The sequence below is a fragment of the Equus quagga genome, chromosome 9 (genome assembly GCF_021613505.1).
Source record: "Equus quagga isolate Etosha38 chromosome 9, UCLA_HA_Equagga_1.0, whole genome shotgun sequence".
Taxonomy (NCBI): Eukaryota; Metazoa; Chordata; class Mammalia; order Perissodactyla; family Equidae; genus Equus; species Equus quagga.
Genome location: NC_060275.1, coordinates 18,394,996 through 18,412,849, shown reverse-complemented (window position 1 = coordinate 18,412,849; position 17,854 = coordinate 18,394,996).

The window sequence follows — 17,854 nt, the reverse complement described above, 5'->3', positions numbered from 1 at the left end:
ATGAAACTGGAATTTATTTGGTGGGGATTTTCCCTCTCAAAAATGCAACCGAACATCCACAGAAGAAAGATCAGCTTTTAATAAAAGAAGCACATTGTGCTATTTGGTAAGTGATGGGGGCAGGTGTATGCATGTGAGTATGTGTGTTTGTAGTGCACGTGTGTGCAAAGAATTTTAATTTCCCGAAGGAGCTGGATAAAATGCCTTTAAAGTCTCATTCAACTGGGACATTTTTTTTTGAAACCAGGGAAAAGCCAGTGCTGTGATCTTCAAGGTGGGCTGAAGGAGCATCTTCCCACTCCCAGTCCTTGGAGCCTGGGGTCACTCTTTACGTGGGATACTGCCGCCCCGTGGCAGGATACGTCCCTGCGCATCGTAGCATCAGTGGTTCGTAAGGATTTCCAGTTTGCTGCCTGAGTATTCCAAACGGATTGCATTCAGAGCTTCCCCTGACAGCAGGATCTGGCTTTAATTTTGATAAAGTAAGTTTCAAAGGCTTGAGGGGGAGAAAGAGAGGAGTGGAATAGACTGTTCTATTGAGTGTCTGTTGACCCATTAAATACACGAGACAAGAGCTAATCTTGTTCTACCTAGAGAACGAGTCCCTTCCTTTTCACTTTTCTGGCACATTTAGCCCGGTCAAGAGCTAATTAAAGTCCTTCCCATTTCTTAAGGCTGCCTGTCTTCTGTGCAGCCCATCCTGTCGTGCTTATCTGCTTGGCTTCCAACTGCAGCTGGATACAAAGAGGTCATAGATTACCTCCCACTCTTTGGATGTGTCAGCTACTGTATCTACAGGCCTTCTCACTGAGCGCTAACAACTGTGCCCAAGATGTTTCTCGCTATCTCAGATCAGATCCTTTGCTCAGCAATGAGAGTGAGTGCTATGCTGGGTTGGGTAAAACATGGAGAGGCCACTATAAATGTCCCAAAGGAAGTGGCTACAAATCACCACCCCAATATGTAGGTGCGTGTTAGGAAATTTTGACTGCAAGAAGCAATTTTTTCTTAAATTATCTCAAGTCATTCATTCTTACAACAATATTTCTTAAGCACCTCCTACGTACAAGTCACTGAGCTGGGGAAAGTGTTTTTGAAGGGGCCACATGGCAGTAAGGGGTCAGGAGTCACATGGGAGCTCCCAAACAGTCCTAAGGGGGGGCCTCGTGGAAAGTGGCAGTCAGGATTCATGAGTGATCCCGAGATGGGGGTATCCAGCCACCCCCAAGGCTGTAGAAAAAAATCAAGCCTCTGCCATTATGGTGATTCATTTGATCCATTTTTCTGTTCTTCCTGCTGCCATACCTGCCTCCATCCTTACCTACAGTTTCTGCTCACCCATAACTACTGCTCACTCACATCTTCTGCCCATTCTGGGGTCTCATGGCCCCTGCTACTTAATGGCCTCTGCTTGCCTGCCTCCTTTGGGTGTCTTTTCAGTTTCTTCATGTGCTACCAACTGACTTCCTCCTTCCCTGTGTCTCCAGTTGGATCCCTAAGCTGGAAAACTGATGGTTTCAGCTAAGATGTGTGTTCCCGCTGGGGCAAAGATTTCACACAAGGCCATGACATAGGCTGCTGGTCAACCTTTGGGGCAGGAGAAAACGCAGGGGTATGTCTGAGAAAGTCTGATGCAAGAACTAATGGGTAAATTTTATTCTGAGTTGGAGTTATCCATTCTCCAGATGAAAAGGTAGGGGAAGAATTCTCAAGAAAAGGGTTGGCATGTGTAAAGTCTTCAAGTGGGATGGAGTTTGGAACAGCCCGAGAGCTTGAAGCTGACTGGTGTGTCAGGAACGTGACAAGCAAGCAGGAGATGAGGCTAGAGAGGTGGGCAGGGCTGGCACTAGGATAGAGGGGGAACACATGAGGACGGCAGGCAGATGGCCAGTGCTGCTTAGGGATCACACACTCTACTGACGGGTCACCAAGACCAGGAGTGGACAATCTACAGCCCGTGGGCCAAACCTAGCCCACCGCCTGTTTTTGTACAAACCAAGCACCGTTTTTATATGTTTAAATTTTTGAAAAAAATCAATAGAAGAATACTATTTCATGATGTCAAATTTATATGCAATTCAAATTTCACTGTCCATAAATAAAAAGTTTTATTGGAATTTACCAACCGTCCCCATTTGCCCAGACTACCTCAGTTTAGCACTGAAAGTCTTAGATCCTGGAAAAGCCCTCAGTCCCAGGCAAATGGGGATGTTGGTCACCTGGCACACAGCCAGGCTCATCTATTTCCGTATTGTCTACAGCTGTGTTCACGCTCCGACGGCAGAGTTGAGTAGTTATGACAGAGGCCATAGGGCCTGCAAAGCCTGAAATATTTACTATCTGGCCATTTATAGAAAAGTTCGCTGATTCTTGATTAAGACCAAAGAAGAGTAAATAATTTATCTGATAAGTTATCTAATATAACTGATTGTTGCTGTCACAAGAGTGTTGACCCTGCCTATTTATTTTCTCTATTGGAACCTGATTCATTTTTAAAACCTAAATTAGATCATGTCACTCTGCTGCTCAAGAGCCTGCAATGGCTCCTCATCCCACTGGGAATAAAACCTAAGGATCACTTACATCCTTCTCAAACAGACTTCATCTCCTGCTCTTCCATGCCCTGCCCACTCCCTTGCTGATTCTCAAACAAGCCAAGTGCCCTCCTGCCTCTGGACCTTTGCACTTGCTGTTCCCTCCCTCTAGACCCTTTCTCCCAGATATATGCATACCTCGCTCCTTCACATCATTCTGTTCCTATTCAAAGTCATCTTTTCAGTGAAGCCTTCCCCCTCATTTAGCATTCTCCATCTCCAGACATCACTTATCCATTTGTTGATTTTCTGTGTCCACACTAGAAGGCCAGACACTTGAGGACAGGGACGTTGCTGTATCCCCAGCTCACAGAAAAGTGCCAATCACATGGTGGGTTTGTGACAATTATTTATTGGATAAATAAAAGGTTGGTAAAGTCCAAGAATTTTATGCACGTGTCCAGGGCCATGTCCCAACTCATTGGACCATATTACTGCTAATCAATATTTCATTTTAGCCAACATCCATCCTGTTACAATTATGTGGCTGCCTGTGTCTGTCGCCCACTGGCTTCTTTTCCTGCCAAACACTTTGTGTTTAATCATCTGAACATCTGCTCCGTAGAAATCTCATGCCAGATGCCGACCTGCGACACTGCCGCTTCTCCTGTCCTGAGAATGGACGCATTAATCCCGAGTCCAGGGGTGGGATCAGGGTGATTCTTCAATCCCCCGACACTGACAATGACATGTGATGCACATATGCAGTTTTCTAGGGAGTGGGTGCAGAGCTGTCATCTGATCCTCAGGAGGGCCCTCGATCCCCAGAAGGCTGAGGAGCTGATTGTACCAGCAACAAGCTCTCCAGTCTGATGAGTTACAGGCCCTCGCATGGGGTGTCTTCCACTCTCCAATGTCTGATGATTGATGCTTGTGTTCTTGGTACTCAGCTGGTGTCAGTGGCATCCTCCCTCTGCCTTTCTGGAATGTTCCTCCCTTCTGCTACATCTGAAAACTTGTTAACAAACCAGCGGGCTCCTGTGTGGCCATCCAGCCCCCCAGTGTCTGTTCCACACAGCCGTTTTCTTCAAGAGCTGCTGGCCCCAGGTTCCAGCAGGATGGCTGAAAATGCTCTTCTTTGTGACCGTGAGGCCTGACCTATATCATCTGTCAAGTCTCTGTGCTGTGGGATTCGTTTCCTGCCAAGGGTTCCCTGCTCATTTCCCAGAGGAACTGAGCCGAGGCCGCCCAGCTGCGGGAGCAGAGCCTCAGGGTTCCCGAGGGGCCCTTTGACGCCGAGGGGACAGAGGTCATGTCCTTTCTAAGTGTAGCTTGCAGGGAGGACCCTCGGTCTCTATTTTCTCAGTTTTGAGAGGATTTTCATTTCCAGGAGGAGAATCATTCCAAGAAACTCTTCTGCACAGACAGCTGCTATCCCCCCCCTGTCTGAGGCCAGGAGGGGGCGCCAGCTCTGCTCAGCGCCTGCCTGGTGCACTCAGGCCTGTCCTGAGATTGACCATCTATCATTCTTTATTAATATTATCACCATCATCTTAAGAATTCCCAGCCTTTTTGGCCCTGGGGAAAGCTGAGGCCCAGCCCACGTGGACGGTTGTGGGTTACAGACTCATGAACACGAGCTAACTGGGCACTGCCGGGCAGAGGGCAGAGTGTCCCCTACCTTCTCAGTGAGGCCGTAGAAGGGCAGGTGCCCTCAGGGTCTCTCGACTCAGCACTACTGACATTTTGGGCCGCAGAATTCTTGGTTCTTGGTGACCGTCCTGAGCAGTGTGGGATGTTCGGCAGCATCCCTGGCCTCTACTCGCTAGATGCCAGTAGCATCCTCCCTGTTGTGACAACCAAAAATGGCTGCAGACGTTGACAAATATCCTCTGGGGGGCAAAGTGGACCCCAGTTGAGACCCACCACTCTATGCAGCTGCTTCTTGACTGGGACTTCAGAACGAGAGGTAGAAATGACAGGAGGCTCAGGGGGGTTGGCGAGACAAATCTCGCTAAGTCAAATAACGCCAACTGTTCCAGAAAGCAAAGTGCGTTCGGAGGGTGAAGGAGAGAGAGACAAGGGCAGAGTTTGGCGTAAAGCTGGAGAACACGCGGAGGACTTGACCGAAGCTGGTGGAGGGAGGGGCGGTCTCCAGAGAGCAGGCGTGAGCTTGGGAGGGACGTCTTCAGGTCACGAGGCCACGCGGGGCCCCTGCCTGCACTGGCTTCAGCTGTGACCAACCCCAGCTCATCCCCACCTTGAGCAGAGGCCCAACCTGCGTGAAGCCACCCGCCTTCCTTCGTGCAGGAAAGTACTTGCTGAGTACCCGCCATGTGCTAGGTCCCGAGCACAGAGAGAGAAAACACAGTTCTGTCTTTAGGAGGATAGAGATTTAACGAGGTAACTGCACCCAAGCAGGACGAGACAGAACTACCAGGGGCTCTGAAGGGATAGACTTGGGGGCTCAAAGAAGACTTCCTGGAGGAGGTGACATCTAAGTGGAAACTTGGAAGACAAGTGGAAGTTTTGCAGACAAAAGAGGAGCGTAGAGTCCTGACATAAGCTTCTAGGGTGGTACTGCCTAAAAGTCCTTTAAAAGGGAACAAGCGTCTGCTCTGCTTTTAATAGAGGGTCAAGAGTAGCGCAAACCAAAGAGCTCTCAAGGCCCAGGGGGTGGCAGAGCAGCAAGAGGGCACAAAAGGAAGAGGGCAGAGACAAAAGAAAACACACCTGGTTACAGCTGTGGGTCCTGACCTGCAGCATCAGCAGCGTCCACATGGCCTGGGAGCTTGCTAGAAATGCGAGTTCTCTGGCCCAGCCCAGACTCATGAAAGCAGAAACTCCAGGCGGGGCCGGCAACCTGTGTTTGAACAGGGCCCTCCAGGTGATGCTGACAAACCTCTGGGCTACAGGCCCATCCTCTGTGCTGCTCATTAGTGTTTAATGAGTGAGCAACGGAGGGAATCAGTCAACCAATTACTCCTGCCTTGGAAAAGACAGCAGCAGAGTCTTCCCCACCTGGGCTGCACATTAGGGTCACCCTGAGAGCTTTAAAAATCCCGCTGCCCAGGCCAATTACCTAAGAATCTCGGGGTGGGCGGGGGGGGGGGGGGGGGAACCCAGGCACTGACATTCTTAAAACACACTGGGTGACCCTAATGTGCAGCCCAAATTGAGCACCACTGCAGTAAAGCAAGGTATCAGCAAGACACTCTATTTTGAATGATTTTAACAACTTTATTTTAAAGCAGGAACAACTTACATATAGGTATGTATCAAGTAAGAAGTCACTTAGACAAAATGAAGCTTTATTTTTCTCTTTTTTAATAAAAAATTGGGACGCAAAGAGCCTAGGATGGGGCAGCAGCTCCACAATGTCTTCAGCAATTTGGATCCTTCTGGGTGTCCGCTCTATCCTGTCCTCATGGTCACAATATGATTACTAAAGCTCCAACTATCAAGACCATGTTCCAGGAAGAAAAAACTTAAAGGATCAAGGGCAAAAAGGATTGAGCTCTCTAGCTCAATCTCCTTTAAAGAACACTTCTGGAAGCCCCCCCCCCCCCAACCCCCACCAAGACTTGTGCTTAGATGAGCATTGGTCAGAACTGTGACATAGGACTACCCTCAGCTGCGAGAGTCTGGGAAATATAGTATTTTAACTTAGCTGTCCTACCACTGTGAACAAAATTTGGGTTCTGTTTCTAAAGAAGAAGAGGGAAGGGTATATTGGGTAGAGAGAATGGATATAGAGAGCGTTTCTTTCTTCTCCCTTCCTCATCTGGACTGTGCTGGTAGCGGGGGAGGCAGAGACATGATGGAGCCACGAGGAGAAATGGATTGTTGTAGTAAGAATGGGAAAAAGGAGCAGAAAACAAAGTATAGTTTTTAATACTTTTCCCCCAAACAGGCTTTTCAGAACCAAAAGTGAAGCAAGGCTTAGTTTTCTCTTCCCACCCAGGGAAGAGGGCCAGGGAGAGGGGGCGGTGGGGCGGTGAGTGGAGCGGCATGGAGCGGTTGAGGGGAAGGGGTAGGACATTGGAGAGTCTTGTGTGGAGGGTGCTGGAAGTACGGGGCCTCGGGGAGGAGGGACGCTGCGGAGGGTGCCACCTGGAGGCTGAGCCAACAAAGTTGAGTTTGTTACAGTTTTAGGAGTTACTTTAGCTGTTTCCTGGTGACTGTGGAGTGACAGTTCCATGACAGCTGTCTGCTCAGGCCCCTGGAGTGTCCATGAGAGGATGTCCAGACGTCCATCCATGCCTGAGACTTGCTGAGCCCCTTCCCGAGTGCACCATTTGGACATACCCCTGCCCTTTCAGTGACCTGTGACAATAACCCCCACCTCAGAGATGGAGGTTGGACCGCCAGAGCTGGAGTCAGGATATGAAAGGCCAGGCCCTGGATACTGTGGAAGCCCCAACCCCAACCGACTCTAACATGGGCTAAGTATGAGGAGTGTCTGGTGTCTGGGCCGGCACCCAGCTCTATACAAAATGAGAAAAGTGACATCTCACACCTTTGGGAGAAGCAGAGTGACCTTTGACTTGCCCACTCACATGTTATGCATTTAGGACTGTTCATTGTGTGTGTGTGTCTATACATGGGGTAAATATATATGTATATTTATGCGAACTGTGGCAGTTCTCTTGAGCTGTTATGCAATAAAGATAAAAAGATAAAATAGAACAGACTAAAGTTATTTGGTGAAACGTCTTGTGGAAAATTCAATGTTGAGTAATGGGGTGACTCACCCAGCAAGCTCTCTGTTTCTCAACCCCAGTGCAAAGAGAACACACATGCCCAAGGCACCGAGGCCTGAGACACTGGAGGCTAGCTCAAAGGTAGTGACAGTGGGACTCCAGCAAAATGGAGAGGTCAACCAAGATGGTCTGGGGAATCTCTTTTGCATGCCCTGCCCTTGCATCGATATTCTTCCTGGAGATTGCTAGGCCTTATCTTTGGTGTCACCAAAAACACCTTCCTGGAAGATGGAACGAAGGATAAGACACCCAGGAGAGTCGGGTGATCTGCTTCCAGGTGTTGGCTCGGCCATGGAGTCATGAATGACCCCTGGTAACTCCCTGACTGTCTCCTCCACATTCAGTTTCCTCCTTGAGAAAAGGGGGATTCAGATGCTTGGAAGACTCTCCTCTCGAAATGTTGTCAAGCTTCAACAGCATAATCCACATTTAGAAGAATTACCAGCTCCTACAAATGGAGGAGGGCATTATTCCATTCTATGACCAGCCCAGGGCCATGCTTTCCAGGAACCTACAGGAAGAGAGGAAAGAATGGTCCTCCCAGGCCACCGAGCTACACTGTTGCTTGAGATGCAACATTTTCACCCAAAACGTTGACTTTCTGAGTGCGTGACAAACAGATGAAGAAAATGTTTTGTGACAGAGGAGTGTTTGGTCCCTTGACGTCAACTCACATGGGCAGTGGCTTATTGTACCCATGAGCAAGGAACATGCTTCCTCACTTTTAGAAAGTGGTGCTTAAAGTTTTCGGTACCACTTATAATTCGGTAGAACTGGAAATTTCAGAAAAATAAGCTGGAGTGTAGGCTTCTTCCCTGGAAAGTTCTGTATCTAAGTAACTGCCTTCCTTTTCCAGAATGCTGGACCTGGAGCACCTGCTTGATGACTTGGCTGAGGATAGGCAGTCAAGGAGAAGTGTCCTTGTGTGCGCTGAGCTGGTGACTTGTGCCACCAAATCTCAGGGAAAGATCACAGGGATGGGGACATTACTCCTGTTAAGCTCTTTCCATAGCTATGTGCCACTCGGTGATACTGATGTATATTAAGAAATATACATTTGGTCTTTGTCCCACTTCCTGGCACACAGCTCCTAAGACTCTTGGAATTTCCTAACTGATGAGAGTGATACAGATGTCTTTTGTTACATTATTGAGGTGACTTTTGGAAAGTCCTGAGGTTACCTAAGGATGTGAACTGGTTGCCAGGGGGCCCGACCACCTGATTAGAGGGTTGGAACTTTCAGCCCATCTCCCAACCCTTCAGTCCCCCAAATCCCCCACCTCCCCAGACATCCATAAGAACCCAAAGGGATGGGATCCGGAGAGCTTCTGGGTTGGTGAACACGTGAGGATGCGGGGAGAGGGCATGGAAGCTCCACAGCCTTTCCCACACCTTGCCCCATGCATCCCTTCCATCTGGCTGTTCCTGAGTTATATGCCTTCACAATAAACTGGTAATCTGGGAAGTAAAATGTTTCTCGAGTTCTGTGAGTCACTCTAGCAAATTATTTGAAGCCATGGAGTGAGTTGTGGGAACCTCCCATCTAGAGACAGTTGGTCAGAAGCACATGTGACAAACGGGACTTGCTATTGGCATCTGAAGTGGGTGGAGTGGGGGGAGGGTGGTCTTTAAGGACTGAGCCCTTAACCCGTGAGATCTGATGCTATCTCCAGGTAGGTGGCATCAGAATTAAGTTAAATTGTAGGACACCTAGCTGGTGTTGCAGAATTGCTAGATGGTTTGGAAAAACCACCCTGCAAACTTGAATATAAGCAAGGGTTCCACATGGATCAGTCCCCTGTGGGGTTGCACCAATACCCTACCACCCAAAGTAATTACAGGTCAGTCCAAAGTCCCACTGCCCAGGCTACACCCCAGAACAATTCAACCAGACGCTCTAGGGTGGGACCTGTCATTTGTATTTTCCGAAGCTCCCTCCTATTCCAATGCCCAGCCAAGATCGAGAACAACTGGGTTTGTGGGTTGGGGAGGGTTTCCTAGGAAAGTGACTTTTCAGTAGAGATCTAAAAATAAGAAGGAGAGAGCCAAGAGAAGACGTTTTTGGGAAAATATCCAACGAAAGGTAAAAACTGAGGAGATTATTCCAGTAATTCAGAAAAAAAATGCCTTATTTGCCTTTTAAAAATTATTCTTCTTTAGGAAACACTGGCCTAAGAATCAAAGATAATGCCCAGTATCCCCAGACATGAGGGCAACTGGAACCTCAAAATCCAGACCAAGTAGGAGGATGTTTTCTAAAGAGAGAGCCCTCTGCTTTTCCCAGGATAGCTGAAATAGGACTTGATGGGAAAGCTTGGGGTTTCAGGACCCCAGCTGCTACATAAAGAGAATGGAATGTCCAGGGAATTGGAACTCTGGAAAGCGGATCCCTGAGGGCAGGGGACAGGAAAGCGGGAGGGCAACCAGGCTTGAGGGGGGGCTGGTTTCTTCCTTATCTCACGTCTGTCAGTGGGAGGGAGAGAAGGGGAAGATGATTCATGGGCACAGGACCACAGTTTATTTAAACGCTCAGTCTGGTGCCGTGAGGGGTTTGTTTGATTAATTAGCTTCCTGTAACACAGACGGGGGAACAATAGTAAAGACTGTATCGATCCTCGAGACCATATCATGAGGCACTGTTATCAGGATGTCTGAATACAGACATAAATGATGACAAAACAGGACGACCTCCTGGGAAGCCACAGCAGTACCTAGTGAATCACTTACCTCCAGTGAACTTTTCTGTGGTCTGATGATTCTGAGAAATAGCTGGGCTGCCTGCAAACAATGGCTCCTGCTGCTGAAATTCACAGCCTCACAGAGGCTGCTGGGATTTTCCCACCTCAGCGAGTTGCTACCATTCCCCCTCTCCTTTGGGGCTTTGGTGACCTGTGTTCAGGGTTGGCCCCTGCCCAGCAGAGCCCTGGGGCAATCTGCCTGGAGAAGGAAGTTTCTGGATTCTGGAATGGATCAGCCTAATTTGCCTTCTGCCTTATTCTTGCTTCTCCCTTCCGCCTGTGGGTCGCTCCAGGATTCCCATGACTTGCCTCCGAGCCCTTCTAGACATGGTGTCTTTCTGTTTTCCCAGTGCCCTCTTCTGTTTGTTGGAAAAATAGAGATGCTTCATGGGGTAAGGTGCCTGGCTCTCCGCTCCTCCATCCTGCCTCCTTCCTGGGCAAGCACTACACTCCCTACGTTCCAGCTGCTCAGGCTGTGTCTGTGGCTCAGCTTCCAGTGCCTTGTTGTTGTTAGTGCCAATGAGTGGATTCCAATTCCCAGGACCCTGTGTACAGCAGAGGGGACCCACCCTACCCGGTCTTTGTGTGCCATCCTTTCATCTTCTGGGGTTTTATCAGACAGCGTTCTGCTGCTATTCACAGGGTTTTCGTGACCAATTTTTTCAGAAGTGAGTGGCCTGGTCCTTCTTCCTAGTCTGTCTTAGTCTGGAAGCTCTGCTAACACCTGTCCACCATGGGCGACCCTGCTGGTATTTGAAATACTAGTGGCAGAGCTTTCAGCTCAAAGCAACACGCAGCCACCACAGTACAACTGACAGATGGGTGGTGTGGTTCCCTGACCAGGGAATGAACCTGGGCCGAGGTGGTAAGAGTGTCGAATCTTAACCACTAGGTCACCAAGGGGGGCTATTCTGGTACCTTATGAAGCCTGGATCCCTGGCCAATCAGCAAAGACCCTGCCTTGATCTTGCCCCCAGCCTGCTCCTTCACTTTCCTTACTCAATGGAATACCCCCTGTGCTTCCAAGCAAATTGGCTTGTTGTCCCCCAAGGATGCTCTTCTCTGCTTGCTTCTGGACCTTGGCTCTGGAGAGTCTCCCCGTGGGGCGACCTTCCTGTCTTCTCTCTGCTGATCCATTCCCTCCTTTTATGCCCTGCTCAAAATTCACCTCGTTCAGAAAGAAAGAAGATGAAAGAGGAACTGGAAGCTGGACGGGCTATTGATCAAAGCTGCGCTTAATCTAAAAACAGCATGAAGATAATGTGGATGGACTTGTTAGCAATTCCTGGGCCATCTTCAGGCAGCGAGGGGTCCTTGATGCCCCAAAGTGAGAGTTTTTAAGAGACATACAGCAAAATTACTAAAACTCGGGTTACTGAGCCCCCTTGAGAGACTGGGGCGGAGGTTAAAAAGGGCTAAATAGCATAGAACCCATAAAACAATGTGAAATGACGTTTGAAAACTGAACCCTGAAAAAAATACATTACATAAATCCACTGTAGGACATGATTTCTTCTCAGTCTTCTCTTTTCTTAATATCCACAATATGGAAAAATACAGTTAGTTTATAGTAGTAGGTCATTTTTAGGTGATATTTTCTTCTACTATTTTCCCCTAGTGAATAGTAAAATGACTTATGAAACTCATCCCTCTATGACGAATGAGATTTAGGTATTTATAAATAAATGGCTTTCCCAAGCTAAAAAATATATAAAAGCTTAGTAGTTATAATCATGATTCATATTTATTGAATGCTGCTCCAGGTCAGTTATTTTTTATGCATAAATTAATTTTCACATCCTTGGAAGGTAGGTGGTTATAGTCATTTATCAGATGAGGAAGTTGGGGTTCAGAGGTTAAGTCACTCTCCAGGCCCACACAGCTGGTCAGTGTTAGAAGGGAGACTAGAGACCCAGCCTGTTTGGTCCAGAGACTAGATGCCTCACTGTTCACCCTCCTGCTGTAGAACCTGGAAGGTTCTCAGGTCTAATAATCTCACACCAAGGCATCAATGGAAGCTAGAGAGTGTAGTCATATCAGATTGACAGACATAAGGATGCCCGACCTCTCCACCAGAGGAGAGCACCAGCATGGATGGCTCTGGGATACTCGTTCAGTGAACAAATGTTTTGCTTTGTTTTGTTTGAGGACGATTAGCCCTGAGCTAACATCTGCTGCCAATCCTCCTCTTTTTGCTGAGGAAGACTGGCCCAGAGTTAACATCCATGCCCATCTTCCTCTACTTTCTATGTGGGACGCCTACCACAGCATGGCTTGACAAGTGGTGCCATGTCCGCACCTGGCATCCGAACTGGTGAACCCCGGGCCACCGAAGTGGAATGTGTGAACTTAACCGCTGAGGCACTGGGCCGGCCCCTGAACAAATGTTTATCACATGGTCTTCTATGTGCCAGGCATCTTCTAGGTATTGGGATGCAGCAGTGAATAAACTAGAAAAAAAATCCTGTTCTTGGGAAACCTATGTTCTGGTGTAGGGGAGACAGACAATTTTAAAATGGCAAAATGTACATTATGTCACATGGTGATAAAGGCTATAAGCCCAGAAGGGGGATGAGGGGAACCAGGGAGAAGGCTTGCAAATTTAACTTGGGTGGTCAGGGAAGGACTCCCCGAGAAGGTGACTTTTGAGCAGAGACCTGAAGAGGGTGGTGGATACCTGGAGAGGAACACTCTAGACAGAGGGAACAGAAGGTGCAAAAGCCCTGAGGCAGAAGCATTCCTAGAATAACAAGACCAGTGCTGTTGGATCTGAGTGAACAAGTAGAGAGATGAGGGAAGAGGTATTTGGGAGATAGTGTAGGGTCTCGCTGCCTTTGTAATGAGTTTGGCCTTTACTCCGAGGCTGACGGGAATCTGTGGGAGTCATGGGGGGTTCTAAGAAGACAAGCAGAACCTGATGAATTTGGTTTTAACAGGATGGCTCTGTCTGCTCTGCCTCAGGCAGCCTGAAGTGGGGGCAAGGATGGAACTAAGGTGACAAGTTAAGAGACTAGATGGGTGATGATGGTGTCTTGGTCAAAAGAGATAGGGGTAGAGGTGATTCTGGATAAATTTAAAGGAAGAGGAATAGGATTTACAATGGACTAGATGTGCGGCATGAGAGAAAGAGAAGAGACAAGAACTGCCAGTGGTGGAGCTTGATTAGCTGGAGGGATGCGCTGCCATTGTCTGAGAAGAGGAAGGCTGGGAGCAGCAGATCTGGGAGAAAGTCCAGAGCTTGATGTTGGACAGACTAGGCGAGACTCCTCCTGGGAATTCAGATGGACATGGTAAATAGGCTGTTGGATAGACAGGTCTGGAATTCAGAGAGATACTCATTTGGGAGTCCTCGGTGTACAGATATGCTTGGGTGTGACAATTCTAAAGTTCACAGCAGGCCTGCTGCTCAACTCAAGGGGGCAGCATTCCCATTTCTCCTCTGTGAATAGCAGCCCCTGGAATTAAGCAAGGAGGTGGCCTTGCCCAGATTAATCCCACCTTTCTGTCCTGGGCTCCCTAGTCATTCTGGAATCAATGGGTAAAGAGGGAGAAGGGAGTAAGTCTGGGGTTTCGCCAGTTCCTAATGGGGCTACCAGAAAAGGGTCCGGGAGAGTAAAGACTGGAAGAGGCTGTGGGAGGAGATAACAGGACCAGGGTGGGGACAAGGACTGGACCTAGTGCTTCCCTGGAAAGAATCAGCCAGAGCTGGAAGAGTGGCTTGAGCGATGAGAGGGGAGGTGACTTCAGTGCACTCAAGTCAGAGGAGGGCAGCCCATGTGAGTTAGCACAGGGCTTCCATTAGGGGAAAGGGGATATTAACTCCTTATCAGATAGATAGCCAACAGGCACATGAAAAGATGCTCAACATCACTAACTATCAGAGAAATGCGAATAAAAACTACAATGAGATATCACCTCACTCCCATCAGAATGGCTATAACTAACAAGACAGGAAACAACAAGTGTTAGCGAGGATATGGAGCGAAGGGAACTCTCATACACTGCTGGTGGGAATGCAAACTAGGGAAAACAGTATGGAGATTCCTCAAAAAATTAGGGATAGAACTACCATATGATCCAGCTATTCCACTGCTGGGTTATTTATCCAAAGAACATGAAAACATGAATGCGTAAAGATATGTGCACCCCTATGTTCATTGCAGCATTATTCACAATAGCCAAGCCTTGGAAGCAACGTAGGTGCCCATCAAGGGACAAATGGATAAAGAAGATATGGTATATATACACAATGGAATGCTACTCAGCCATAAGAAATGATGAAATCCAGCCACTTGTGACAACATGGATGGACCTTGAGGGCATTATGCTGAGTGAAATAAGTCAGAGGGAGAAAGCCAAATACCGTATGATCTCACTCATAAGTAAAAGATAAAAACAACGACAAACAAACACATAGCAACAGAGACTGGATTGGTGGTTACCATAGGCGAAGGGGGGAGGGAGAAAGAGGAAGGGGATGACTAGGCACACGTGTGTGGGGATGGATTGTAATTAGTCTTTGGGTGGTGAACATGTTGTAATCTACACAGAAATCGAAATATATAACGATGTACACCAGAAACTTATATAATGTTATAAACCACTGTTACCACAATAAACAAAGAATAAAAAATAAAATAACTGGGAAAGAGTGGGTTTTCTCTAATCCTCATCCCGAAATTTGCTGAAATGAACAGTATGGAAGTATATCTGATACACAGAGAAACTAGAAAACAGCTACAATCCCAATCCTGGTCTGAGACAAGTATCTACTGTGAAACGTGGACCATATTCGGGCATTGGGATGGGGGGAACATGATGACTGATTCAACAAATAGTAAGCATCTGCTATTAAGCAGGTACTTCTTGGTGTTAGGGATACATCAGTAAACAAAAGAGATGAAGATGTCTGTCCTCACAGAGCTTCCATTCTAATGGGGGAGATGAACATTTAACAAAATAAATGTCAACCCCATAGCACGGTAGGAGCTGGTGTGAGCGCAGGAGCATCTGGGAGGGACAGGGATGAGAACCGCAAGGCGGGGAGAGGATTTGAAATCAGTTGTCAGTCAGAGGGCACCGAGGACAGTTTGCCTGGTTAGGATGTGGGGGGCACACCGTGGGAGGGCCAGGGCAGGGAGAAGGCAGCACAGTCATTGCCCTGGGTCCTGGGATTCGGCGACAGCTCTGGCTACAGATGACAATGCCTACCTTTCCAGGTTTTGAAAACGGAGAGATTCCTCTAAAACTATAGGAGAGGGAACTGAGGCACCCAAATGATGATCTTGGGGAAGGGTGGGGGCTGGAGGTGTGGATAGGCTCCAAGAGAACTGGGGAACAGTCTGTGGGTCAGGTTCCCACCATGAGGCCAGAAGGAGTCACTGAAGGACCAGTGCACACACAGTCTTTCTCTCTTCTGGCCTGGACTTCAAGCCTGAACAAACCACCTGGAAGTGGATGTGGGAAGAGCAGGACACTGTGTGGGTTGAATTGTCTCCCCCAAAAGTCCTGTGTTGAAGTCCTAACCCCCAGGACCTCAGAATGCGACCTTATTTGGAGACAGAGTCTTAAGCAAGTAAAAATGAGGTCATTAGGGTGGTCCCTAATCCAATATGACTTGTCTTCATAAAAAGTGGAAATTGGGACACAGACACACACCAGGAGAACGCCACATGATGGTTGGAGCTATGCTGCCAGGGGTCAAGGAGCTACTAGAAGCAAGGAGAGAGGCCTGGGACAGATGATTCCTTAGAGCCTATAGGGAGCATGGCGTGCCGACATCTTGATCTAGGACTCCAGCCTCCAGAACCATGAGACAATACATTTCCACTGTTTAAGCCACCAAGTTTGCAGTACTTTGTTATGACAGCCCCAGGAATCCAATACAGACACCGAGGAAAGTAGCCACTACCTTATCATCCCACATAGATGTGGCTAGAGAAAGAGGAGATGGGAGGAAGAGGGAGATGGAGGTGAGATATCCTGTTAGAATTCCTTCTCATACATCTGGGCCCTAAAATGGAAGCTTACAGACTGGCTTTTCTTGAGCATATCCATCAAGAACATGTGATTTTTGAAAAAAGCCTCTGTGACGATTTCTATTTGGAACCATTTGGGCCTCTCATGAGAAACAGAATTAAATTGTTGATCTAGTGGTACCATTAGTATTTGTAAATATTTGTTCATCGCATCATAAAGTTGAAGTCTGTGCTCACATAACCCCACAGATGAAACTGGCAACCATTTTGCCGTTCAACCTTTACAAAATGATTTCAGAACAAGCAGGATCTCAGAGGATTTCAGGGCTGCTACAGCAGAGTTGGAAAATATATCCTATGCTGGGAGGCAGAAGATGTTTTTGTGTCTCTTTGATTTTTTTAAACTATTTAAGCCCAAGTGGCATCTGCAGATCTAAATGGGGGAGAAATGTCAGTCTGTTCCCTTTCAGACACATGGTCCAGCGGAGCAGATCACACTCAAGGGAATGAGCCAGAGTCGCCTGTGGCCAGCTCCTCCCATCCGCATCCAGTTGAACACATGCCCAACACACGCACAAAATGCTATGTATATTTGGAAAAGGGAGCACTTCATAATTAGAAAGTAATTGTTACTTCTTTTGCCATTCTTTTTAATCTAGATCTATTGAAACCCTCTGCTATTATGAGGCTTATCAGAAGCACGGCTGGGGAGGCACTGGTACATCACGAAACCATGAAATATTAACACAAGCCAGCCAGCCACACATCCAAAACTAGACCTCTCTAGAACATGACGCCCATTGGCAAGAAGTCATCATCTTTCTGCTATTCTCATGGCGATAAACCTGCTGCTGAAAACACAAGCCCATTTTAATGAGACATTCATTTATTTTTGTCATCTGCTTGTCACAGAGCTCCCTCCACTGTTGAGCCCTTTAGGAAACAGAGACTCTTACATGCATATGGCCACCCTGCAGGCATCGGTACAAAGTCCCCAGCTCGGTCCACCAGGCTGTCCTAGCTCCATGTCTGGGCTGTCTGGGTTGACCTGATTATAAATCTAACACCGCACGCTTACAGAGACACATGGTAAAATCAACAGAAATGGGACATGTTGCCGACTGAGCTAAAACCACGGCAACGAATGTGGGCATTTCAGAGACCCCAGAACAACACCTGTGGTGTAGGAGAGCCCACTGCACACTCACCCTGTTTGACTGTGCAAGGAAAACCGCAATTCATCTCAGAACAGAGGGTCAGAGTTCGGGTGGCTGGACGGATGGCCACACAGCCTCACCAAGGCCGTTCCTGGGAGCCCTGGCTGGGACAAATCCCACTGCGGGTGCCCCTCCTGTCCCCCGTCCTCCAGATGTTTTTAAGTGGAAGAATCCGATTACAATAAACAGTAAGAGCACTTTGGGAAAAAAAAATCACAGCATCTGTGAAGGGAGAAGGGACAGCTCTCTCCAAGCAAGGCGCCCCGTGGGCTGACCGCAAAATGCAAAATCTGGGAGCGGAAAATCCTTTCCCTTCAACTGTCTCTCCAGGTCGGAATTCAAGGCTAGCTAGAGGGGTGGAGTCATCATGCACTTTGACTTTGCATTTTGTACCTTTCTATCATTTTTTTATTTGTTAACACTTTTGTTGATATTATTTTTATAATTATAAATTATTACCAAAGAAAGTACCCTGGTCTATTGAAAGGGCTCTGGTCACACCCACTCTGATTATATATATATATATATATATATATACATACACACATATTTGCTAATTCCAATCAAAATGTGCCCTGCATCTTTTGCTATTGTGGGACTTTCTAGAACTCCACTGCTAAATAC